The sequence below is a fragment of the Rutidosis leptorrhynchoides genome, chromosome 11 (genome assembly GCF_046630445.1).
Source record: "Rutidosis leptorrhynchoides isolate AG116_Rl617_1_P2 chromosome 11, CSIRO_AGI_Rlap_v1, whole genome shotgun sequence".
NCBI classification, from domain to species: Eukaryota; Viridiplantae; Streptophyta; class Magnoliopsida; order Asterales; family Asteraceae; genus Rutidosis; species Rutidosis leptorrhynchoides.
Genome location: NC_092343.1, coordinates 49,695,233 through 49,722,913, shown reverse-complemented (window position 1 = coordinate 49,722,913; position 27,681 = coordinate 49,695,233). Strand labels below are relative to the sequence as shown.

Genomic DNA, 27,681 nt, shown 5'->3' with positions numbered 1-27,681 from the left:
TGATGATGATGGAATTAGGGAAAACAGTCGAGTAATGTATAAAGATTTACTCCGTTACTAATACCAAAAGGATGAGCTGGAGGGATGGTTGGACTGTTTGTGATTAAGCAAGGAGTCCTAGGTTCGAAACTAGGCTAGGACGTTTTATTTTTTTTATACAAATGAAATTGTTGGGCCACTATATTCTAATTTCCTGTTGGGCCGATACATTTCCCGTTGGGCCGAAACAAATCTTAGACAAGTACTTGCTTTATGTTGGGCCATGCTTGTTTAAATGAGTTATGGACTTTATGTTGGGCCGAAAGAAACTAGTTAAGTATATATGGTTACGAGTTATATCAGAAAAACAAGATAGCATGAATGGTTAAGGGTGATAGTGGGATGGCGGGAGGTCGCAAGTTCGAGACTTATTTTAGACATTTGTTTTTGGGGAAAGCTTTTAAGGTAGTACACTTATTATTATTATTATTATTATTATTATTATTATTATTATTATTATTATTATTATTATTATTATTATTATTATTATTATTATTATTATTATTATCATTAAAATGAGCATTTGGATTATTATTACTATTAATATTATTATTAGTATTATCCTTAAAATAATCACTTTTGAAATTTATATTATTAACAAAAGTATTTTTATTAAGTATTATCATTTTCATTATTATTATTATCCTTACTATTATTATTTTTAGTATTATTATAGTTATTATTTTTAACAAACAAATGTTATCTATATAAAAATATATTACAAGACAACTAATATTACATACTAATACGTTTTTAACTAATATATCACCATTTATATTGATAGAACTTTAATTAAATTATATAACATATATTTATTATAAGTGTAATTATATTTAAAGATACTAATTTTAATAAATTATAAAATCTAAGTAAACTTAGTTGATTAAATGGGGTATGTGTTAATATAGATACTTGATATAGGTTCGTGAATCCGAGGCCAACCCTACTTTTGTTCAATGACGTCATATGTATTTTTACTACAAAATACAGTATGGTGAGTTTCATTTGCTCCCTTTTACTTTTTATATTTTTGGGCTGAGAATACATGCACTGTTTTAAAGACTGTTTTACAATATTTATATGTGTGAGTTTCATTATTCCCTTTTTAAATGCTTTCGCAATATATATTTTTGGGACTGAGAATACATGCGCTGTTTTTATAACTGTTTTACGAAATAGACACAAGTAATTGAAACTACATTATATGGTTGAATGATCGAAATCGAATATGCCCCTTTTTATTAAGTCTGGTAATCTAAGAATTAGGGAACAGACACCCTAATTGACGCGAATCCTAAAGATAGATCTATCGGGCCCAACAAGCCCCATCCAAAGTACCGGATGCTTTAGTACTTCGAAATTTATATCATGTCCGAAGGAGGATCCCGGAATGATGGGGATATTCTAATGCGCATCTTGTGAATATCGGTTACCAGGTGTTCAATCCATATGAATGATATTTTTGTCTCTATGCATGGGACGTATGTTTATGAGAATTGGAAATATGAAATCTTGTGGTCTATTAAAATGATGAATTTTATTGTTTTATGATAAACTTATGAACTCACCAACCTTTTGGTTGACACTTGAAAGCATGTATATTCTCAGGTATGAAAGAAACATTCCGCTGTGCATTTGCTCATTTTAAAGACATTATTTGGAGTCGATCATCGCAATGGAACCAGATGTTGGTGACTTTGTCCAGATGGATTAGGACGGGTCCTTTCATTGGTCACTAGTGAAGTTACCTCATGATAAAAGGGCATTGCAAAGCAAATGGGTATATAGAATCAAGAATGAGATGGATAGCAAGAAAAGGTACAAGGCTCGTTTGGTAGTCAAAGGCTTTCAACAAAAGGAAGGGGTTGACTACAAAGAGATATTTTCACCGGTAGTTAAAATGACTACTATCCGTTTAGTACTTTCTATGGTTGCATCCGAAAACTTACATCTTGAGCAACTAGATGTAAAAACTGCATTCTTACATGGTGATCTTGGTGAAGAGATCTACATGAGGCAACCCGAGGGCTTTGAGGTAAAGGGTAAAGAGAAGTGGGTTTGTAAGCTAAAGAAAAGTTTGTATGGGTTGAAGCACGCACCTCGGCAATGGTACTTGAAGTTTGACGAGTTTATGAAGAAGATTGGTTTCTTAAGATGTGAAGCGGATCACTGTTGCTACTTGAAGAAATTCAAGTCTTCTTACATAATCTTATTGTTGTATGTTGATGACATGTTACTTGCAGGTTCAAACATGTCCGAAATTAACAAGTTGAAGGGATTACTTTCCCGAGAATTCGAGATGAAAGATCTTGGCGGTGCTAGGCAAATACTTGGCATGAGTATTGTGCGTGATCGTTTGAAGGGTACTCTATACTTGTCTCAATCCAAATATATTGAGAAAGTAGTAGAGAGGTTCAACATGGAAGATTCAAAGGCCCGTTCTATGCCTTTGGGAAGCACCTTAAAGTTATCGAAAAGTCAATCACCAAAGACAGAAAGAGACAAGAAGGATATGGAAAAGGTTCCATATGCATCGGCCGTGGGTAGCATTATGTATGCCATGGTTTGTACAAGACCCGATATTGCTCAAGCAGTGGGAGTTGTAAGTCGTTATATGTCTAATCCGGGAAAAGAGCATTGGGAAGCGGTCAAATGGTTGCTTCGTTATTTGAAAGGTACTTCTAATATGGGATTGTGTTTCTCCAAAAACAATCTCATACTTAGAGGTTATGCGGATGCTAATTTGGGTGGATGTGATGATTCGGGGAAAAGCACTACGGGTTATGTTTTCACAATGGGGAAGACGGCGATTAGTTGGTTATCTCGATTGCAAAAGAGTGTTGCTTTGTCAACCACCGAAGCCGAATACATGGCTATTGCGGAAGCTTCTAAAGAGCTATTGTGGTTGAAGAACTTCTTAGGTGAGTTGGGTAAAAGACAAGACTATTGCGTCTTGTATTGTGATAATCAAAGTGCGGTTCATCTTGGGAAGAATCCGGTATTTCATAGTCGAACGAAACACATCAAGATAAGGTATCATTTTATTCGACAACATATAAATGATGGCACTTTATTCTTGGAGAAAATCCTTGGTAAGAAGAATCCTGCCGATATGTTTACTAAGGTGGTTACGACGGAGAAATTGAGGTTTTGCATTACCTCAATTGGTCTTCTCATGAATTGATGAGAGAAGACCCCAGCTAGAGATGTGAATGGTGTTACAAGTTTAACAAGTAGTATTGAAGACCTTTTATCGAAAGTCTACTCATCCGAAGAATGTGTTGAGTGTGCGTGTCCCAAATGGCATTTGGCGGTAATCGAAGGTGGTTTAATGTTCTTGGTTAATTCATTGATATGATTGGAGTTTTGTTCAAAGTCTCCAAGTGGGAGATTTGTTAGATTATGGAGACATTTATACAAAACGAGAAAAAAAAAAAAAAACTGTTCCAACACTTGCACGGATTTTGCAGATTTCGGGAAGCGTGAAGCAGTCAAATGCATTCATCGAGCAAAATAGTCCGAGATTTATTGATGCGGAGCATTGAGCTGATATGGCGCATCAGGGGTCAGATGCGACGCATCACCATCTCGATGCGGCACATCGAGTGCTGGTACATGAATCTGGAACGTGAAAAGCAAGTGATGCGGCGCATCACACATCAGATGCGGCGCATCTGGTGTCTGGCAGCAAGTTGGCAAGTTGCAACTTTTACATCCGAGCATGCTTTGGCCTCCTTTCACTTTAGGTGCAAAGTTAATCACTTTACACCTAAAATTAGGGCTGTGATCATGCCATTACAAGGTGGAAAGCATGGCTAGTTGGTAAACAAGATGATTACTTGTCATGATGAAGATTCCTAGCTAGTTGTCATGGTGTTCTTGTTTTCTCCTATATATAGAACTCATTGTATGCAATTGTAACATACCAAATACAGATTCTCAGTAATAAACACTCTATAGTTGGTCCGTGGACTAAAGCAATCACACCGATTGCATATAACCACGTTATATCTTGTGTCGTTCTTACATTTACGCATTTATTATCTTTCGTTCATTAAGTGGGTTTGAGTGATCTTGATAGAATCACTACTCGGCTAGTAGTCTTGTAGAATTACTAGCGTTGTTTGGGTCCTAATATCCTAACACCTTTTGACTTAGAGAAGCTTCTCAGTTAAATTGTGTTGCGTTAAAGACATAGTGATATCGTATAATGTTTATTTTAAGAAGTCGAGTTGCATATATGATATGTAAGCATTCAATACCAACTCAAATAAAGTATTGTTACAACTCTTCATCTGTCCTATTTATATTATGGTATATATTTCTTGTTGTTTTTATTAAATTACAAATAGAAATTAATGATAAATTCATTCTCTATTTATGAACTGGCTACTTTTTTAAAAACTACCATACATTTCAATATGCTTTTTTTTATTTTGAACATATATTCATATTCAATCTTATTTTACAATTGTCTATTTAGTTTAGTTCTACATATAAAAACTGCAACAACTCAATATATATATATATATAATTTATCTGCTACATCCCCACTTAAGCTCCACTGTACGTGGTCCCTCTAATCATCCTAACAAAGGTGTTTGTTTTCTAAATCTTCAAACTCACTCGGCGATCATATCTTCCATGTTCGGTTTAATGGGCTGTCAATTTCTCATGATGTTACTATTTCAGGGTTATGGCCACTGTGGTAGTGTTGGAGGTTTTATTAAATACTTTCGTGTAGGGTAAAATAATCGATAGCCGGATAAATCACTGAATCGTGGTATCACTTTCCGAAAGTAATTATTCGACCCTTATAGCCTGGGTTACACGAATATCACTTTGGGATAAGACAGAGATTAAATTCTTGTTTTGGCAGAAACAAGAATTCCTTTTGCAGAAGAATATTTTGGTGTTCGTAACTTGTGTATTTTTTTTCTCATGCATATTGGTTAATATATTTATATACACCCTTAATCATGAAAGAGTCTTTTATTAAAATCAATTGGCCGATTGATTAATAAAAGTATCTTCTATAATATTCAAAAGTGGTTACAGGAAGAATATTTCTATAAACAAATATTATCACTTCCATCATTAAAGTAAAAGTTGTTACTTTTACAATAAACAAATATTATATTTTACAACTATCAAAGCATGAGTGATCACTTTATAATAAACAAGTATTATTCTTTCAACCACTAAAGCAAAAGTGGGTGCAAGAATAATTCTTCCGTAATCACTCAAAATTGTGTTAAGTGTTTTCTTACTGCTGTCTCTTAAGAACCAGCACTGCAAAAGGACCAGCAGCGCAAAAATCAGCAAACAGGACCAGCAGCGCAAAAGTCAGCATACAGGACCAGCAGCGCAGAGGAACCAGCAAACAGGACCAGCTGCGCAGAACAACCAGCACAGGGACCAGCTGCGCAGAACAACCAGCACAGGGACCAGCTGCGCAGAACAACCAGCACAGGGACCAGCTGCGCAGAACAACCAGCATAGGGACCAGCAATGCAGAACAACCAGCACAAGGACCAGCAATGCAGAACAACCAGTACAAGGACCAGCAATGCAGAACAACCAGCACAAAACACTTAGCCAAATTTCGGCTTACTAAGAAAACTTAGTACTGAAAACACTTAGTCAAATTTCAGGTAGACCAAGTCATGATAGTAAATAATGGAAAACCACTTTTGGGTTCGGGTAATCTATCACTTAATGGGTGTACACTCCATACCTCCAAACCCATTTACAAGTGTAGATTAAAACCCAAAATTACACTAAATTTACAACAATCCTCCCCAATTTAGTGCAATTCGTTTCATGAGAATTAAACAAATTAAAACAAAACTCATGCATAAATGAAAATATCTTGAAGATTGAATTTTCACCTTAGTACATTACACATTCCAAATATTCGAGAATCGGGGTGTTCTAAGAATTGAACCCTTCAACCCATTTGAATAACTGAAAATAACATACACATAAGTTTTCAAATACTCTAAAGCTATCCTGACACTTTACAAGCCATGTGTCCATATCCATTCATGAATGTATCTAAAGCAAAAGTCCAAGCTTTGTTGAAGCGGCAAAACTTCACATTCACATAGGTAGTTCATTTCAGTCATGCACCTGCTATTGCACTTTTTCAAATAAACCATTAAGAAGCTAAACTTCATCCTCACCTTCAACAGGTCCGAGTACATACCTTACCTTGGGATGATACAAAATTTTGTACTCCAAATTTCTAAGTATAAGTCTTCCACATTGAATTCAACTTCTAATTTTCATCAGAAGGGAATTGGGTATATTATAATTAGAAATTTATGTGGACTTTAAACCCATCCCCACAGCAGACTTGTTCACCAAGTCTCTTGCCAATCCCTTCGTCAAGTGATCAGCTAAATTCTGTTGTGACCTCACGAACACTATAGAAATCACCCCATTCATGATGAGTTCACGAATCATGCTATGTCTGACACCTAAGTGTCTAGACTTTCCATTGTACATCTGGCTATAAGCCTTTGCCAATGTCGCAGCACTATCACAATGGATAGACATGGGTGCTATAGGTTTAGGCCATAATGGTATCTCATGGATCAAGTTTCTAAGCCATTCTGCTTCTTTACCAGCAGCAGCTAAAGCAACAAACTCAGATTCCATCGTTGAGTTGGTAATACATGTCTGCTTCTTAGAAGCCCATGAAATAGCACCTCCCCCAAGCAAGAACACCCAACCACTCGTTGAAGAATGATCTTCAATATTGGTTATCCAACTCGCATCAGAATATCCTTCTATTACCGAAGGAAACCCATTATAAGATAAACTATAGTCCATAGTTTTCTTCAAGTACTTCAGTACCCGCCTAATTGCTTGCCAGTGATGAGTACTAGGATTACTAGTATATCTACTCAGTTTTCCCATGGCAAAAGCAATATCCGGCCTTGTACAAGTCATGGCGTACATCAAACAGCCAATCACCTGAGAATACTCAAGTTTTGATACAGCTTCACCTTGATTAGGCATAAGCTTCTCACTTGGATCAACAGGGGTACTCACAGGATTACATTCAAAGCAATTGGACTTTTTCAACACCTTCTCAATATAATGAGATTGACAAATCGAAATTCCTTTGCTTTCACGTTTGATCCTAATGCCAAGGATAACGTCAGCCTCCCCCATATCTTTCATGGAGAATTTTGATGACAAAAATTCTTTTGTTAAATCAACCTGACTTTGGTCAGTCCCAAAGATTAACATGTCATCAACATATAGACAAATTATAACTCCTTTACCAGAATCATCAAATTTACTATATACACATTTATCTGCTTGGTTTAATTTAAAACCACTAGATAAAATCACTTCATCAAACTTTTGATGCCATTGCTTAGGTGCTTGTTTCAAACCATATAAGGATTTCACAAGTTTGCACACCTTGCCTTCATTTCCTGGCATGACAAAGCCCTGAGGTTGGTTCATATAAACCTCCTCATCTAATTCACCATTCAAGAATGCTGTCTTCACATCCATCTGGTGAATAACTAGATTGTGAATCGTAGCCAAAGCAATCAGCAGTCTAATGGTAGTGATACGTGCCACGGGAGCATAAGTATCAAAATAGTCAATTCCAGACTTTTGTCTAAAGCCTTGAATGACTAACCTTGCCTTGAACTTTTCAATAGTTCCATCCACCTTCATCTTCTTTTTGAAAATCCATTTGCAACCCAAAGGTTTGCAACCAGGAGGTAGATCAGCTAACACCCAAGTGTTATTGCCCATGATAGAATCTATCTCATCATTAATTGCCTCTTTCCAGAATGCAACATCCTGAGACCTCATTGCTTCATCATATGTTTTAGGATCATCATCAACATTGAAACAATACGAATATTGGGTAGAAACATCATCCCTAGAACCTTCAACTAAGTATAGTTGAAAATCTGGTCCAAATGATTTAGGTTTCCTTTTTCTTTTGCTTTTCCGAAGCTCAAGTGACTGATCAACAGCCTTTTCAGAGACTTCATCATTACAATCCTTATTGATTCCATTGTTACTTGGAATCATATCCTTTGGTCTAGGTATAGATGAAAATCGATTTTCATCAAAGATTGCATCCCTTGAATCAATCACAGAATTGATTGAGACAAACTCATTAGGCTCTATTACATAGAACCTATATGCCTTGGAATGTTCAACATATCCAACAAATATGCAATCTATACCTCTTTCACCTAAACTTTTCTTCTTGGGATCAGGTAGTCTTACAACCGCCCTACAGCCCCATACCCGAAGATAATTCAAGTTAGGTTTCCTTTTATTCCAAAGTTCATAAGGTGTAATATTGTTTCTTTTGTTAGGAACTCTATTAAGCAAATAACAAGCTGTTAACATAGCTTCCCCCCAAAATCCTTCACTTAAACCCGAATAGGATAACATGGAATTAACCATTTCCTTAAGGACCCTATTCTTCCTTTCAGATATACCATTTTGTTGTGGAGTATAAGGAGCTGTGGTCTCATGGATTATACCAACGGATTGAAAATACGATTGGTCAATGTATTCACCTCCCCTATCTGTTCTAAGTCTTTTAATCAAAGCCTTTTGTTGTAATTCTACTTCAGTTTTAAATATTTTAAATTTATCTAATGCTTCATCCTTAGTATGTAACAAATAAACATAGCAAAATCTAGAAGCATCATCAATAAAAGTCACAAAATATTTCTTGTTCCCTAAAGTAGGAGTAGCATGCAAATCACATAAATCACTATGTATTAATTCCAAAATTTCAGTATCACGATGTACATTTTGAAATGGTTTCTTAGTGATCTTTGTTAACATACACGTTTTACACTTTTCATTGTTCATGTCAAAAGCCGGTATTAATCCATCTTTAGACATATCTTGCATTCTTTTAAAGTGTATATGTCCTAGTCTAGCATGCCAAAGTGTAGAATTATTTATGCTAGAAGTAGATATAAAAGCAAAATTAACATTCAAGTGATTAATGTTAAGTCTAAACATTCTATTACATAAATAACCAAAACCAACAAACATACCATGTTTTGACAAAACAAACTTATCAGATTCAATCACTTGTTTATAACCACAACAATTTAACACACTACCGGAAACCAAATTTTTTCTTATTTGTGGTACATGCAAAACATCAAACAAACAAATAGTTTTTCCAGAACTAAAACACAAATCCACACTTCCACGTCCATGAACAGAGGCTGCTGACTCATTTCCCATATGAAGAATTGATCCATCAGTCACGGACTCGTAAGTCTTGAACCAAAATCTATCCTTGCATACATGGGTGGTGGCTCCCGAGTCAACCCACCACGCGACATCATCATCCTGCACAAAATAAGCCTCAGATATATATGAAACATAATAATTCTCATTTGAATTATTAAATATATTCTGACCTTTCGAGTTGTGGTTGTTTAAACCATTTCCCGAACTGCTTGTGCTAGATCCTTTGGCATTATTATTACCAAAAATAACCTTGCAATCCTTTTTCATGTGTCCAGTTTTACCACACTTCCAACAAGTCAATTTAGACTTCTTGTTCGGATTAGCCTTGTTATAACCTTGATGTTTACGTTTGCCCTTTTTGTCATTATTACTAGTGAACTTTTTATGTTCCACCATATTGACAACAGACGTACCAGCAACTTCGTTGCTCTTTGGCTTGTCATTATCCTGCAACCTGAGGGATTCCTCAATACGCAGATGACTACCCAACTCAACAAGAGTTAACTCCTCCTTCTTATGTTTCAAAGAATGTTTAAATTCTTTCCAAGATGGAGGTAGTTTATCAATTATGCTTGAGACTTGAATAGACTCATCCATGTTCATCTTATGTTGTGTGAATTGACCAAGTATACGAATGAGCTCATTGTATTGTTCCAAGACCGGTCTAGAATCGACCATCTTGTAATTATTAAAATTACTCACAAGGAACTTTTTACTAGAAGCATCCTCAGACATATACTTGGTTTCTAAACAGTCCCATAGTTCTTTAGAAGATTCAACATTTAGGTAAATATCAAAAAGGGAATCAGCCATACCATTGAGGATTAAACCTCTAGCGATGTAGTCATCGTTCTCCCACTTGCACCTTTTCCGAATTTGTTCAATAGTGGCATCATCACCATGATCTTCAGGAATTGGTGTGCTGAGTACGTACACCACACTCATGATGCTCAGAAAGAAGTGCATCTTCTTTTGCCATCTCCTAAAATCAATTCCCTCAAACTTATCAAGTTTGGAGAAATTCGCCGTCATGTGTTTCATCGTAGCCGCCATCGATTATAACAAATAATTACTTTCGATTGTTGGAGGTTTTATTAAATACTTTCGTGTAGGGTAAAATAATCGATAGCCGGATAAATCACTGAATCGTGGTATCACTTTCCGAAAGTAATTATTCGACCCTTATAGCCTGGGTTACACGAATATCACTTTGGGATAAGACAGAGATTAAATTCTTGTTTTGGCAGAAACAAGAATTCCTTTTGCAGAAGAATATTTTGGTGTTCGTAACTTGTGTATTTTTTTTTCTCATGCATATTGGTTAATATATTTATATACACCCTTAATCATGAAAGAGTCTTTTATTAAAATCAATTGGCCGATTGATTAATAAAAGTATCTTCTATAATATTCAAAAGTGGTTACAGGAAGAATATTTCTATAAACAAATATTATCACTTCCATCATTAAAGTAAAAGTTGTTACTTTTACAATAAACAAATATTATATTTTACAACTATCAAAGCATGAGTGATCACTTTATAATAAACAAGTATTATTCTTTCAACCACTAAAGCAAAAGTGGGTGCAAGAATAATTCTTCCGTAATCACTCAAAATTGTGTTAAGTGTTTTCTTACTGCTGTCTCTTAAGAACCAGCACTGCAAAAGGACCAGCAGCGCAAAAATCAGCAAACAGGACCAGCAGCGCAAAAGTCAGCATACAGGACCAGCAGCGCAGAGGAACCAGCAAACAGGACCAGCTGCGCAGAACAACCAGCACAGGGACCAGCTGCGCAGAACAACCAGCACAGGGACCAGCTGCGCAGAACAACCAGCACAGGGACCAGCTGCGCAGAACAACCAGCATAGGGACCAGCAATGCAGAACAACCAGCACAAGGACCAGCAATGCAGAACAACCAGTACAAGGACCAGCAATGCAGAACAACCAGCACAAAACACTTAGCCAAATTTCAGCTTACTAAGAAAACTTAGTACTGAAAACACTTAGTCAAATTTCAGGTAGACCAAGTCATGATAGTAAATAATGGAAAACCACTTTTGGGTTCGGGTAATCTATCACTTAATGGGTGTACACTCCGTACCTCCAAACCCATTTACAAGTGTAGATTAAAACCCAAAATTACACTAAATTTACAACAATTAGCATATATTAGACGTGTTTATACTAGGTATTTCTGTTATCTTGCATACCTTATTAGGTGGTGAAATGGGCGGGGCAGGCGAATTTGTAAATGATCTGAATATATAAATTTTTTTGTGCCTTCAGGAAAAATATGACCGAATATGACCCACGTTTATTGGCTCCATCGTGCTTGTACTTAGCTGCTAAATCAGAAGAAAGCATTGTGCAAGCAAGACTACTTGTATGCTACATTAAGAAAATATGTAACGATTATTTTAAAAATTCAAACTTGTACTTATCTTTATTTGCAGATTCGGATGAAAAGTATTGATTGGAAATAAAAGAGATTCTTGAAATGAAAATGAAAATTTTGAAAGCACTAAATTATTACCTTGTTGTGTTTCATCCTTATCGCTCGTTGCCTCAGTAAGTATCATATGAGTTTCAACTAGGGGTGGCTATTCAAATCCATTTGGGTTATGGTTATCTCATGTGGGTTAAATGAATCAAAAAATTTAGCTTCCAAAACGAAACGGGTCAAATGGGTCGTGAGCCCTCCAAGGTGAATCTTAAATTCTTACAGTCAATAGTGTCCTGTGGAATTTGGGGTTCGCTGGCCACAATCATGAAGGAGACCCATTTTGACCTTTCGACCCAATCATCGTGTTTAGCGTGCTCATTTTGAGTTTTGTTGAACAAGTTGGTTCAAAACAAGTAGTTTGACCTGGTAAGAATCTGGTCATCAAGTAGTTTGACTTTTTCCAAACTTAGTTTTCATGACTATCTATAAAGCAACCATCTTTATTCGTTATTATTCAAAACAATATCACCATATTTACTGTCAACTAGTAAGGTTTTTTTTTTTTTTTTTTTTTTTTTTTTTTTTTTTTTTTTAATTCCGTGTAGTATTATTTTAGCGTAATCATGTAAGTTCTAAATTTTTTATATATATTCTTTTGCGTTGTTTAGGGGACTTGTAAATGACGCGTATAAGTAGACATGACAAATAAGACCCAAAGCTTAAAAAATGCGTCCATTGAGTTTACTTGAAGACTCAAATGGGTCCAAGCACATAATATCAAAAATTACTTGAAGACTCAAATGGGTCCAAAATCACATAATAGAAAATCACTTGAAGACCCAAATGGGTCCAAATAGGTTTACTTCAAAAGATTCGATTACGACATGCGATTTCGAGCTGCGTTTTTCAACGTGCGTTTTCGACGCGCGTTTTCGACGCCTGGTTTCGACCTGACGTTTTCGACCTGCTTTTTCGAACCGCCGTTTTGACGAGCGCTTCGACGTGCACTTTCGACGCCCGGTTTCAACACCCGGTTTCGACCCGCGGTTTCGACGCCCGGTTGCGAGGAGCGTTTTCGAGGCGCTTTTTCGACGCGCGTTTTCGACGCACATTTTCGACGCGCGTATTTCGACCCGCGTTTTCTACGCCTAGTTTCGACCCGCCGTTTTTGACCCGCTTTTTCGAACCGCGTTTTCGAGGCACGTTCAATGCCTGATTTCGACGCTCGGATTCGGCGCGCGTTTTCGTTTTCTTCGCTCGTTTTCGGCGCGCGTTTTCGGCGCCCGGTTTTGAGGCGCCTTTTCAACGCCTGGTTTTGAGGCGCTTTTTCGAAACCGTTTTCGACGCGTGTTTTCGTCCCGCGTTTTCTACACGCGTTTTTCGGCGCACGTTTTTACGTTCGTTTTCGACTCCCGGTTTCGACGCGCGTTTTCGACGCCCGCTTTCCAGGTCCGCTTTCGACGCCCGGTTTCGACCTGCGTTTTCGACGCCCCTGTTTTCGGCTGCTATTTTCAGCACGCATTTTCGGCAACCGTTTTCAAGGCGCGTGTTTGAGGCGCTTTTTTCGGCGCGCATTTTCGACTTCTGTTTTTGACGCGCGTTTTCGACGCTCGCTTTCGATGTAACGACCCGACTTTTTCGACTTGCTTTTATGCTTTGTGCTTTCACAAAACTGCGTATATGTGCGTACTGAGCTAGTTTATGCTCTGGGATCTTATTTAATGATTAATTACTTTCATTAATATCTTACAACGTGCTATTAAGTGTATAATTACTTAACATGATTCTTTATTGCTTTTACGACCGTTAGTGTCACTTAACATTTTGAACGAGCTATGTTTGTCGGTACACATTTAACTCTGGTCATAATCGAAATATTATGACTACGAAATACTAATTGTTATTTTATAATAACAATTACTTGGGTTTTTGGATGCTTAATTACGCTTAGTAATTTACTAGAGCACACTAGTTAGTCTTGTTGGACTTTAGCCCACCCTACTCTAGCTAGTGGACTATTTAATTAGCCCAATTATTAATAACAAGTGACCCAATTATATGTAAGACAAATGCCCATTTATTAGAGGGAACATACTAGCATTTTTGTTAAGCATTATCCTTAATGTTGCATGGGATCCTAACATAAGCACCAACTTTAGACAACCATTAACCAAAAAGTAAAAGTTTGTCCTCCTTGTCCCCCCACCAAAACCAACGGCCTTAGGAGCCTCCCCACACCCATTTTCACTATAAATACAAGCCTTAGCTCACCCATTTCACACTTGATCTCATTCACAAATTACACACACTTACTCTCTTATTTTCTCTCTAGTCTTTTTCACTCCAAAAAGTGTAAGTATTAAATTTTCTTTCTCTTCTTCTTCTTTTACTAGTCACGAAATCATCATCATCTTCATAAGATCAAGCTCTTTAGCTTTTTGATCTTGTTATATCTTGTAGATTCAAGCATGGATTTGAATCCTTCAAGAACATGGAAGGTTCAAGCTTTCTAGCTTTGAATCTTCACTTATTTTGTAGATCTAGATCTTTTTAGCTTTTAATCTTTTTATTTTGTTGTAAAGATTCAAACTTGTGTTTGTAATCTTCATGTAAGTTAAAGATCCAAGTTTTATGCTTCAAGAACTTCAAAGACACCAAAGATTCAAGCTTTCTAGCTTTGTAATCCCATGACTTGTGTGAAAAGGATCCAAGATCTCTAGCTTAGGGTTCCATTACTTTGTTTGATCAAGTTTATGTTCATACTTGTTTGATTGAATGAAAGTTTGTAGCTTTTGTTGTAGATAGAATTTGTGTTTGTGTTAAGACTAAGAATATGATGTAACCTTGGTTCATCATCCTTCCAACTCTCTTAAGTGAGTTGAATCCTTACTTAGTCTTATTACTTTGTGTGTTGAAGGTTAAATCTTGGTCAAAGTGATGCTACCACATCATTGAGTTGTACACTTGAAGCTACAAGCATCAAGGATGAGAACCATGATGAGCATCAAGCACCAAGAATCCCACCGGAGCACTTGTTTACTGATTTTAGGGTCTGATCAGGCTCCTGGGCTACCGGAAAAGTTTATTTCCAGATATTTCGGTTCGAGTATATGACTTTTCGTTTAAGACTCGCCTAAATCCGAGATACGGTTTAGGATTTATAGCCCTTTTAAAACCACTACACCCTTGTAACGTTGGCTCTGGAAATTGGTCAGAAATTAGAGGACTCACATACGGAGCCATAGCCACTGACTATGCGTCTTCTCGATTTACATAAAGGTCGTAGCAGCTGATCAAAGTCAGACTATTGTTTCGATCTCTATACTTGTTAAACTTACTTAGCTTTTACGATGATGAATGATGATGATGATGACACTTAAACTTATTTTATGCACTTTTAAACTTATGGGGACAACATACTAACCTAGTGACCTTTGACTTAGGTTGACGACCTTTCGGACCGACTTACTACTTGCATACTTTTCGTATCGACTATTACTGCTTATACACTGTGAGTTATAGCATCCATTTTTACTTTTTACTATTTTTGGAACTTAGAATACATGCGCTTTTTATGTTTTACTTACTTGACACAAGTACTTAAACTTTACATATGTGTGGGTTATATAATGGCATAAACTTTCCCCTTAGCACGGTAACGTTTAATCATTGGTTTCCTAACCATGAACGCGAATCTTAGATATGGATCCATAGGGTTTGACATCCCCACTCAGGCTAGTCGCGCTAGCATTTAACAGGTGTTTAATACTTCGAGGACATACGCACTCGCCAGGTGTACTTTTAAGGGGTGATATATTATATTTACGTTAAGTTAGTTACCAAGTGTCCACGAATAAACATATACTTTTCATACTGTTTTGAAACGAGATCTCGTAGTCTACATTATATTGTTGTCTATTAAAACTATAGCTCACCAACATTCGTGTTGACATTTTTAGCATGTTTTTCTCAGGTGCTTAGACGTTGTTGCTACTGCTGTTAGACTTGCTGTTATAGTCACGTTGTGTTAGACTTCCGCTGCATTACTTAGAGATGTCTCAATCATGAAACTTATATTTTGCATTCGTAACTTATGTTATTTTGAATAATGGTTTTGTGATGAATTTTGTGTCACGTTATCTTTTGTAAAACATTTGAAGTTATCTTTTTCATGAATGCAAAACTCATTTTTAAACAGCATATAGTGTTTGACCTTGTAAAGATCCTGTTGTTGATGATCCTTACACGTTGATTTTGTACGGGGCGTCACATTTGGTATCAGAGCATTGGTTGTAGGGAATTAGGTTGCATTAGTGAGTCTTGACCGAGTCAGGTAGGATTCGCTAATAGGACTAATCTACAACTTGCTCGTTTACTCGTTACTGCTTACTACTACTGCATGCTACTGCTTACTTATACTGCCATATGATCTTGCTGCATGCTACTGCATACTCTTACTGCCATGTGAACTTGCTGTATGCTATTGCTTATCCTCGCAACTGCATGCTACTATCTGCTTTCGATTGCATGTTACTTCTATTTAGTACTGCTATTACTGCCATGCTATGTACTGCTGTAGACGCACTAGGCTGCTTTAGTTACTATGCCTGATTACGTGCTTGCTACCCATCTGCTTTTCGCTGTACCGACTTGGAGAATTATCTTTCCTAGTTCAGATGTTTTTCTGAACCTTTTCCCGCTCGTCTAACGCTAAGGATTAGTACTGTAATCCACCTGTTACTACCGTTCCACCGTTCCGAAAATTGAAACATTACTTCACGCAATCTAGGAAGAGTACCCCTCGGATTACGCGCCCGCTGAATTTGAACCTCGGAGGAGGAGATCTGTGAGGACTTGTCGGGGGTAACCGCACCCCAAGCTCACTCTAATTAGCCACGTACAACGTATGAACATTAGAAGGTTGTTCAGTTCCCGCAAGTTAACTCACATCCCGTACGCTTTCATGATCGTCACTTATCTCTTTCATTCTTCACCACTACTCGACGATCTAACGACACTTCTGGACTTAGGTCCCCAACACTCTTAGGAATTGGAGAAGTCGAGAGGACATCTCCTTTCACAAAGTCAGAGTGTTTTCCACTGATGCTCAGCCATACCCAAAGACTTGGGAGTCGCCTCAAAACATATCGTATTACTACTTGCTACACGTACAACTCGACGCGAGACCCGGATTGAATTTCTAGAAAGGAACCTAACGACGTTACTTGAACCCAAACATTTTGAAGAAATTTCGGGACATTTAGGCATTGATGCATGACCTACGGAACCTACGCACCTGCACTGAGAAACCGTGAGATTAATTATGTAGATTTTATTTTGAGATAGCATAGATAAAGCACCGTTGGATGAAATTGAGTAGAACTGGAAGTGATCACGTTATATTGACCATATGGAGTGATATTGGAATGAACGTACGATTTAGTACAAGATAATGACGCCAGGCCAGCGTAATTATATTGAAGTGAATCATGCAGAAGTCCCAATGTTACTATATAAGGAATATGAAGTGATTCAAAGGAAATTTTGGTAGGAATCACTTAAGCATACGCATTCTGGTCTGTTAGAGGTAGGGAAAGAATAACCACGTAGCCTAGATACTGTACAAGAAGGGCCTTGATCGCGGAATTGATAACTCGAAAATCTGTTATAAATATAGACAACCAAGACACTTAAGGAAAAAGTTCTCAAATAGGGAAAACTTTGTTCTCACTTACGGTAGAGCAATCGTTATCTCAGCTATGGAGACTCGCTTGGATCCTGATTTTAGTTAGGGTACGTTTCTTCACAACGATCTATCATCTCAGAATTGTTTAATATTAGAGCGATAGAAACTTTATATCTAAGAACCTTAGTGTTATGACTAATAAGCCATTAACAACCATGAGAGTTAAGTATTCTATAGGACAAGCTAATGGTAAGCTGACAGAGATAGAGGAATAATTTAAGGTAGTACCTTAAAATTAACAGGTGGGTCATTTGGAGATGACCTCATGACAACAAAACTTGGAATTTTTAAAGTATTAGTGGAAAAGAATAGTTACCTATGCACAAGCAGATGTTATTTGAGAAGATTGATAGAATTTCTCATGACAGTATAATAAGATTTGGTTGGAACGAACCTTAAGATTAACCTGATACCCATCAAATTAGAAAGTTTGATGTAAAAGTTGAAATGGACTTTAGGATTAACCTAATACTCATCAAGATAGGAAGCTTTGATGAAATGAAAGCGAAAGTTATTTATAGAGAGAAAATTTTTCGTATACCTCGCGAGAATGGTGAGCTATTACAGAGAGAGTAGTACCCCGAAGCTGAACCTTATTAGTTGCATGACAACAACTCGAAATCCCACAATGGAAATGGGAAGGAACGACAATGGATTTCATCACGAAGCTACCAGAAACGGTAGGCAGTTATGGCACAACCTGGGTTATCGTTGACCGCCGCACCAAATCTGCTCACTTTCTAGCCATGAAAGAAATCGATACAATGGACAACGATACATAAAGGAAATTGTATCCCGTCACTTCAGAAATTCAAATTCTATACTACCCAAGAATCTTATTTGATGCTCATTCTTACGCGACTCTGAATCCTAACTTATTCCGAGAGAATTCTTAATCGATGATAATCACACCATCACCCTTCTTACGTCAATATTAGTCGTACCAGTTCGAAATTTCCAAAATCAATGGGTAGTTAATTCCCATCCTCATACTCTCCCATTCGTATCTCACTTATAGGCAACAACTTCACACTTAAGCATTTTTGATCAAAGGACTTATGTCATACTAAAAGTCATCAACCACATTTAAATTCAATAGTTTTCATAACCTCGTGACATTGATGCTCAAATGTCACCCGAAATTTTCAAAATCTTTTACTCAATCTTTTTTCGACTTGTAACCTCCGAAATATGAAAATTTTGTTTGCCAAAATTTTACACACACTATTTTACTGTGCGATCCTCTCAAAGTTTTATAAAAGAAAATTTATTTTATTTTCTGTTCGAGCAAACTTCATGAAATCGTATATGTTATATAAAATAAAGTAAATGATTACTTACTTTTGACAAATACATATGAAATTTTACTTTCGCTTTTACAAATCAAATCTTTTATACAAAAGATATTTTACCTTGAATGGTACATGTTGCACATAACCACAGTTTACTAAGAACTTTGTTTCTTTTCCTACATTGTCACCTAAAATGATTTTATAAAATTTTCGTTGCTTATTATATAAAATTTTTCGTTGCTTATTCGCATCCAAGTCATCGTGAAGACTTTACAACCGTCGAAATCGAGAGATTCATGTGTGTGTGTGTGTATGTGATGAAGGCACTTACTACCACGTCATGCAGAGCCTTCGGACACCCACTAACACTTAAACCATTCAAAATTGCTGCGTTACCCCAGGAATCTCATTTGTCACACCAGTCGGAGCGATGCTATTTCTTACATAACTTTAAGTCCTGACATATTCCAAGGGATTCTCATCTAGCGATATTAACACCATTAGTATTCCGACTCTAGTATTAGTCATAACCTGTTTGGCATTTTGCAAAGTCAAGAATCGATTAACTTCTCATCCTCATGCTCTATCCTTCATACCTCACTTTTTAGCAATGGCTTCGCACGTGAACATTTTTGGCCCAAAGACTCATGTCCTGATAATTATCAAAACTACATTTAATTCATTAGTTTTCATTACCTAGTAACATGTCACCCGACGATTCAAAGATTTTTCACTCAATCTTTTTCAACTCGTAACCTCTGAAATAAGAAAAACTATGTTTATCAAAATTTTTACACGATGTTTATTTTTGTGATCCTTACGAGATTTATGGACAAATGAAAGTACTAAAATCTTTTCTGTCACTTATGCGATTTATAAAATCATATATGTATAAATTTACCCTTACTTATTTTGGTTAGTACATACTAAGTTATACCTTCAAATTACTTAAAAATCGCTCCTTTATTGAGCTGTTTAACTTAATTCAAATAGTTTTGTGCAAAATGGTACACGTTGTACATACTTCTAAATTTACTAGGAACTTCATTCCGTTTATGTTGTCACCTCAAACGTTTATATGTTTTTCAAAACTTCCTTGGTTGATTTTATTAAAGGTTTTCGTATTAAACTACACCATGTATAGATCACACTTCTTCTCGCCCTCCGTTAGGGATGAAACTTACCATTAAGATCTTTGTTAAAAACTCTTGAGCCACTTTGGATGGCAGATTTACAAAAATTGTTAGGAAGTCTTTTCGCTCGTAAAATGTTCCTTTTAAGGTTGGATATGGCAAAAACGCGGGCCGATAAATCAGTTCTCTGAGGTACACTCAATGGTCACTCTATCGTAGAAAAAGTACTAGGTAGGGTTTCTACTCTCAGTATTTCAAGGCTAATCGCAACCCTCTCGTAACCATCATCTCTATAAATCAGTATATTGAGGTACAAGGAATCGTTTTTGGAGATTCTTTTCACTTGGTGTAAACCATTCTTTAGGACCAAGAGTTCACATATCTTCTCATCCGCGCATCCCCTTAAGTATAAGGATAAATTCAGGACGAACCACTCGGAGAATTCACTCTCGTTCAAAGATTACACCTTTCGTGCGATTTTCTTTCGGAAATGTAGTATAAAATACCTTAAGAATCTATGAATCTTGAAATCCTCTTGGAAGGGACTGCTTAAAATGTATGTAACACGGATATGGTTACTCTACACATTCCTTCCTTCGTTGGTTGCAACTATAAGTTGTTCTAGTTAATGATAACCCTAACCTCAACATGTAACTGAAAGGATAAAGTTACATTATGGAACTGTGCCTTCATTCTATCTAAGGATAAGGTCACCTGCAGTATGGTAAACTGGGTGATATCCTTCATTGTTCGTTCAGACCATCCTGAAGACACTATAAATAATTATGGCTTGCATTGCATATAAGTCCGATTAGTCACTTTCAGCAAAAATTTCAATTCATATAGTCAAATGGAACATTCTTAAATATCGGGTTCTTTATGCCTATGGTCTCCTTCCGAAATTAAGGGGTTAGTAAAATCCGTGGCTAACACTATCCAGACATCAAATCGCATGGTTATGATCACCATGTTTTCCATTCTACATGTCAGCCTTGTATTGCGACATAAGCGCTCAAAGTTTTAGATGAGTTTAGTAACATTCATGATGTATTTCATGCATCCAGTTTACTGAAGATGCCTGTAGGGCTAAAAACATCATCTTTCCTTTTGTGGGTTGATATCGCATATTTCATACGCGTTTTTCTTAGCGATATCGGGTACATTTTGGTCCTTTTGGATACGATTTGGTTTTATTTTGATGAATGTTTTGTAAGTTTGAGTTCTAAGACAAAGGAGATGAATTTTGAAGATATTTGATGGTTTTAGTGATTTTATATGAAAGCAAGTGAAAGGGATTGGTTCGATTCGAGTTTGGTTCGAAAACGAGTGATTTTATGAGTTTTTCGGTCCAGATACAGCAAAAAGGGTCTAGAGCGCCGCTCAGAAGTGTGGAGCGCCGCTCCAGTAGGCAGGAAAAACAAGTCGAGAGTTTTCAGAGGACCAGATGTCAGTTTTACAGCAATTCGTGCGCCGCGCAATTTTTGAGCGCCGCTCCATATGTGGCGCGCCGCGCCATCTTCAGCCGGGTTCAGATTTTTACCTATTTAAGGCCCGAAAATTTACCCTAATTATTATTATTGCATCCAGACGATTTCCAGCAGCTTTTTGACGAACAAGGGTGATTTTTGGGGAATCCCAAGGTCATTCTAACACATCAATCATTCCGGAAACAAGTCTCGATCCGTTTATCGTTCAAGATTCAATCATTCAATAGGTTTATCTCTTTGTTTCGTACAATGTATTCTTTTATTATTTTGATTGTTATTTTGGTTTTAGCCATGATTGTTGGCTAAGTTTTTAATGTTTTTCTAGATTAAATATTCGTATGTGTTTGGATGATACTTTAATGTTTTATTGATTAATGCATGATAATTATGAGTTTTGATTAAGAACCATTCTTGTGGGTGTTGATTATTGTTACTAGGTTGATTAGTGAATCTTGTTTGAACAAAGGGAACCCTGTTTCAATTTAGTGATCTAATTTTTAATTGATTTGTCTTAACCAATTGGGTGCTTACTGGACCAAGGGGGTAAACCGGGTAACATAGATTAAACAAAATAGGGGTGAATTGTGTGGAGCGAACGTGTAACCAATTGAATCTTAATCTTATAATTAGCTAATTACTAAGTCACAAACGAAAGAGGTCTTTGGTGAAAAGGAACCCTAAGCCAATAAATCCTAGTTTGACGTGTTTGCTAAATGAGAACTCTGGGTGAACCGACTCTGTAGTTGCGTGCATTGATAAATAGAACTAGTGCTTAATAACAAATCATCCGACACTGCGATTAGGAGATCTAGGCGAACATTCTTTTATCTATTGAATTCAAACTATTTTTATTTTCCGTTAGTCTACAATTTGATTTATTTAAACTTAAAAACCCAAAAATATTATCTTTTACTTTTAATCTATCCTTGATTTGGCTAATCGTTAAATAGCCACAAAACAAATATTCTCGTACTTTCAATTTTCATAGTTTAACTTAGTTTACTTTTATTAGTTGCAAACTTAATTCTCACGTTAAAACTGTCCTTGGAATGATTTCGGAATTACCAACTTTATACTATTGCACGATCGGGTACACTGCCCGTTAGTGTGTAGTAATATTTTAAACCGGTATTTTTCATAATAAATTATATACACGATTTTACACATCAAGTTTTTGGCACCGCTGCCGGGGACAGTTGTGTCAATTTGAGATTGTTTCTAGTTGTGATTTGTTTGAGTCTTTATGTTTTTAGGTAGTTCTTGTTTCTTTTTAGTATTTATCCTTTTCTAGAGTCAGTGCTTTTATTCTTTTCTTTGTTTTTGTCAGTTGCAGAGAAATGGTTGACTACAGGAATATGACAATGGCTGAGAAAATGAGAGTTGAACGGAGGACACTAATTGCATTATATTCATCTCCTAGTGTTACCAACGAGGGATACCAAGAGAAAGAAGTTAATGAAATTGTGGTTAACACTTAAAAAAGGTCTATGAAAGAGAAAATGATAGCTGAAGGGTTCTGCCCGTGTTATTATGGGTCTTGGCAATGTTGCATGAATCCGGACGTAAAACATTCAAGCCCCTTACCTACTACGCAACTTGCTACCGATCTTTATTCACCATTGATTCTGGTTTTGGAACATTCAAATGTGACAGAGTCCGGTCCAGCTTCACAACTTATAAGTTCAGAATCTATTTTGCAAGACGAACTGGTTGTTGAAAAACATACTCGTTTAGATCCACTTTCTGAGCTTATGCATGATTTCCCCGAGTTACATTCTTGCTCTTCTAGTTATATAGATGAGACTATTGTGGAGGAGGAAGATAATTTGTTAGTTGTTCTAATGGCTAATGGGTATGAGCCTACGACTGAGGAATTGAAGGAAGCGAAGTTAGAGGTTGAATCCCGTTCCATAGTTGAGATTCAGAGCTGGTCCACACTTATTCCAGTGGATGTTGATATTGAGGAGAGTAATGGTTCATTTTTGGATAGATATCACAGTGTTTATAGTATGAGGACGACAGTATATAAGGACCCATTTGATTTGAGCATGACTGTGGGGTACATTCGAGTGTCCCAATCTGATTTTAAGGGTGACACGTCTTCTAAATTTTGGATTATTTTAGAGTTCTCCATGAAGAAGGTAGATGAACTCCCAAATTTAATGTTCACAACTCGCGTTATAAATGACTGGTTGACATTGCTGATTCGTGGAAGATACTCTACTGATTTCTCGTACTGTCAGCTAAGTGTGGGTAATTCAGGCCCCACTAAAGGCTGATTATAGGGGTCGAGTCGGGTACACGACTCAATGAAATGCACCATTTTGTAGAGTATTGTATATTTGTTTAGATTCATTGCAGGTACTTTTGATGATGAACATTGCATGATAACTATCGTGGAATGGCATTAAGTGCAGGCCAGTCTGTCACTAGCATTCCGCGATTCATGGTTGTAACTTGGCAAGTTTTACCTTATTCCTCCTTTTACCCTTCTGAATTTAATCCATTTTTTTTATCTCAAGTAATGGGGACATTACTTAATCTCAAGTGTGGGGTGGGGATGTAAAGTCTTGCGGGTAGGTAAAACAGGTATTTAAAACTTGAGTCTTGGTATTACATATGGCTTGGTATCTTGAACATTAATAAGAGTGAAACATCACGTTTTAAGTTATTTTTAGGGAATTTTAAAATTTTTTATGGCCTAATTCGTGATTTCAAAGAAGCCAAAAGTGTTCCACATGTTCATTACCATTGGACATGAAATCCTACGAGTTCGGAGAACTCAATAGTAGGTCACCTGTACCAAAACGGGTGGAAACCGTGAGAGAGCGGTGATTGCATAGCGTGATTGTGACCGAATCACGTGCCAGATCAAAAACTTTTGGTTACTTGGTATATCAGACTTCCGAAACTATATCATTTTATTATTACATCATCTAATGGTGTGATACTGTGGGAAGAGGAGCCTTGAGCTTCACCAGTGCTGTCCTTTTTAGGAGCAATAGCTACGTGCTTGTGTTTGCTTAGACAACACAACCCATAGCCAAAAGCTATGGCACCCAAAGGTTTTTGGGATTTATTGGAAGGGTAGTATCTACTTCCTACCTTTCTTAAAACAAGCAGAAAAGCTTGTCATGTGGGAAGTAGGCAAACCGAGTGTCAATTGAAATAGATTCTCACTTCTGAGTGAGTCAGATCTACTCATTAAGGAAGTAAAGTCTTTCGACCATTCTACTTGGTACGTATACCTCTTAAGCGTGCCATTTCATTACCCATCATTTCACGATATAAGGTACTGTGGGAAGAGGAAGTTGTGAACTTCCAAACACGTTCATTACCATTGAACGTGAAATCCTATGAATTCTTTAGGAATTCAATCGTAGGTTACCTGTACAAAAACGGGTGTCAACTGTAAGAGCGGTGATCGGATCGCATGGTCAAAACCGGGCCATGCGCTGGATAGAAATTTTAATAGGGCTATCCTCATTGTTTCTCCTAACAAGGACAATGTTGCGTCCGACCACCTAATATTACCACACAGGATGTATCCATTCCATCCTAAAGGGAGTCTCCCGATCGACACACTTGATGACTTATGTCATAAGATGTAGTCCAGACCAGTAGTAGGGTGACGAAAAATCTTGAAAAGTCATTGCTAAAATCGACTGGAAATCTACCTGGCCTCAACGTCAAACAGGGAAACTGGTAGTCAAAGCTTATCTCAATGAGGGAGATTTGCTAGCCAAATGGGAAGCGCACCATGATACACAAAATGTCAGTGATTGATCAGATTCCGAGTGGATAACCTCCAGAAAGGTAATATATCAGCTTTTAAGCCTGATGAACTTCAATCTCTATGATTGACTTAACGGATTAAATGATTACCTCATGATTATCGATGATATCCGGACGTAATGTGTATCCTCCTAAGCACATTATTTTCTTACCGACATCTCGCGATGTTAGGTACTGTGTGAGGCTTGGCTTGACCAATTGCGGGGTAGCCCGTGCGTTCTTTTGGCACACATGTTCGATTGCTATATCTTTGGTGCTCGGTTCCCACTTGATTCCCGTTTTCTTTGAAGACTTATTTTATGATTCGAGATTCTCTACTTCATCAGTATAGTACGTTATTCGAGATTATCTTTGGTTACTATATCCATTACATATTGTTTGCGGTTTGGGAAGTTACTTCGGGGGAATGCAAGTGGGAACCATGGTTGTTATTTACTCCAAATCGTGCCCACGCTAGTTGTTTGTTTGGTTTCTTGTTCGTTTGGTTCTACATACATGTTTGTAGAGTTATTATATGGTAGAAGATTATTATCGAGTTTAATTGCTTGAGGACAAGCAAAACTCTAGTGTGGGGTTGTTTGATATCGCATATTTCATACGCGTTTTCCTTAGTGATATCGGGTACATTTTGGTCCTTTTAGATACGATTTAGTTTTATTTTGATGAATGTTGTGTAAGTTCGAGTTCTAAGACCAAGGAGATGAATTTTGAAGATATTTGATGGTTTTAGTGATTTTCTATGAAAGCAAGTGAAAGGGATTGGTTCGATTTGAGTTTGGTTCGAAAACGAGTGATTTTATGAGTTTTTCGGTCCAGATACAGCAAAAAGGGTCTGGAGCGCCGCTCAGAAATGTGGAGCGCCACTCCAGTAGGCAGTAAAAACAAGTCGAGAGTTTTCAGAGGACCAGATGTCAGTTTTACAGCAATTCGCGCGCCGCACAATTTTTGGAGCGCCGCTCCATATGTGGCGCGTCGCGCCATCTTCAGACGGGTTCAGATTTTTACCTATTTAAGGCCCGAAAATTTACCCTAATTATTATTATTGCATCCAGACGATTTCCAGCAGCTTTTTGACGAATAAGGGTGATTTTTGGGGAATCCCAAGGTCATTCTAACACATCAATCATTCCGGAAACAAGTCTCGATCCGTTTATCGTTCAAGATTCAATCATTCAATAGGTTTATCTCTTTGTTTCGTACAATGGATTCTTTTATTATTTTGATTGTTATTTTGGTTTTAGCCATGATTGTTGGCTAAGTCTTTAATGTTTGTCTAGATTAAATATTCGTATGTTTTGGATGATACTTTAATGTTTTATTGATTAATGCATGATAATTATGATTTTTGATTAAGAATCATTCTTGTGGGTGTTGATTATTGTTACTAGGTTGATTAGTGAATCTTGTTTGAACAAAGGGAACCCTGTTTCAATTTAGTGATCTAATTTCCAATTGATTTGTCTTAACCAATTGGGTGCTTACTGGACCAAGGGGGTAAACCGGGTAACATAGATTAAACAAAATAGGGGTGAATTGTGTGGAGCGAACGCGTAACCAATTGAATCTTAATCTTATAATTAGCTAATTACTAAGTCACAAACGAAAGAGGTCTTTGGTGAAAAGGAACCCTAAGCCAATAAATCCTAGTTTGACGTGTTTGCTAAAAGAGAACTCTGGGTGAACCGACTCTGTAGTTGCGTGCATTGATAAATAGAACTAGTGCTTAATAACAAATCATCCGACACTGCGATTTGGAGATCTAGGCGAACATTCTTTTATCTATTGAATTCAAACTATTTTTATTTTCCGTTGAGTCTGCAATTTGATTTATTTAAACTTAAAAACCCAAAAATATTGTCTTTTACTTTTAATCTATCCTTGATTTGGCTAATCGTTAAATAGCCACAAAACAAATATTCTCGTACTTTCAATTTTCATAGTTTAACTTAGTTTACTTTTATTAGTTGCAAACTTAATTCTCACGTTAAAACTGTCCTTGGAACGATTTCGGAATTACCAACTTTATACTATTGCATGATCAGGTACACTGCCCGTTAGTGTGTAGTAATCTTTTAAACCGGTATTTTCCATAATAAATTATAGACACGATTTTACACATCATGGGTATATATTCAGATGACATACACATGTTAACCAGAAACGAAATCAATGTGTTAATCTCTTAGGACAAGAGACTTAATCAATGGCATATACTTACTCTTACTTTCATACGCCCAAGTACCTTTCAAGGTAAACAGCTCACTTCTGAGTCCACGAGTCCCTCGGAACTTTGACACACTCCTTCTTATTCAAATACTGTACCATTGTTGGTCACTCCTCAAAATTTCGGGACGAAATTTTCTTTAACAGGTGGGTAATATAACGACCCGACTTTTTCGACTTGCTTTGTGCTTTCACAAAACTGCGTATATGTGCGTACTGAGCTAGTTTATGCTCTGGGATCTTATTTAATGATT

The 27,681-nt window shown here is 36.9% G+C and overlaps 1 pseudogene; it reads left to right on the top strand.

Moving 5' to 3' along the window:
• The window catches only part of LOC139874553 (cyclin-C1-2-like), a 56,624-nt pseudogene that overhangs the window by 320 nt on the left and 28,623 nt on the right, over nucleotides 1–27,681 (top strand).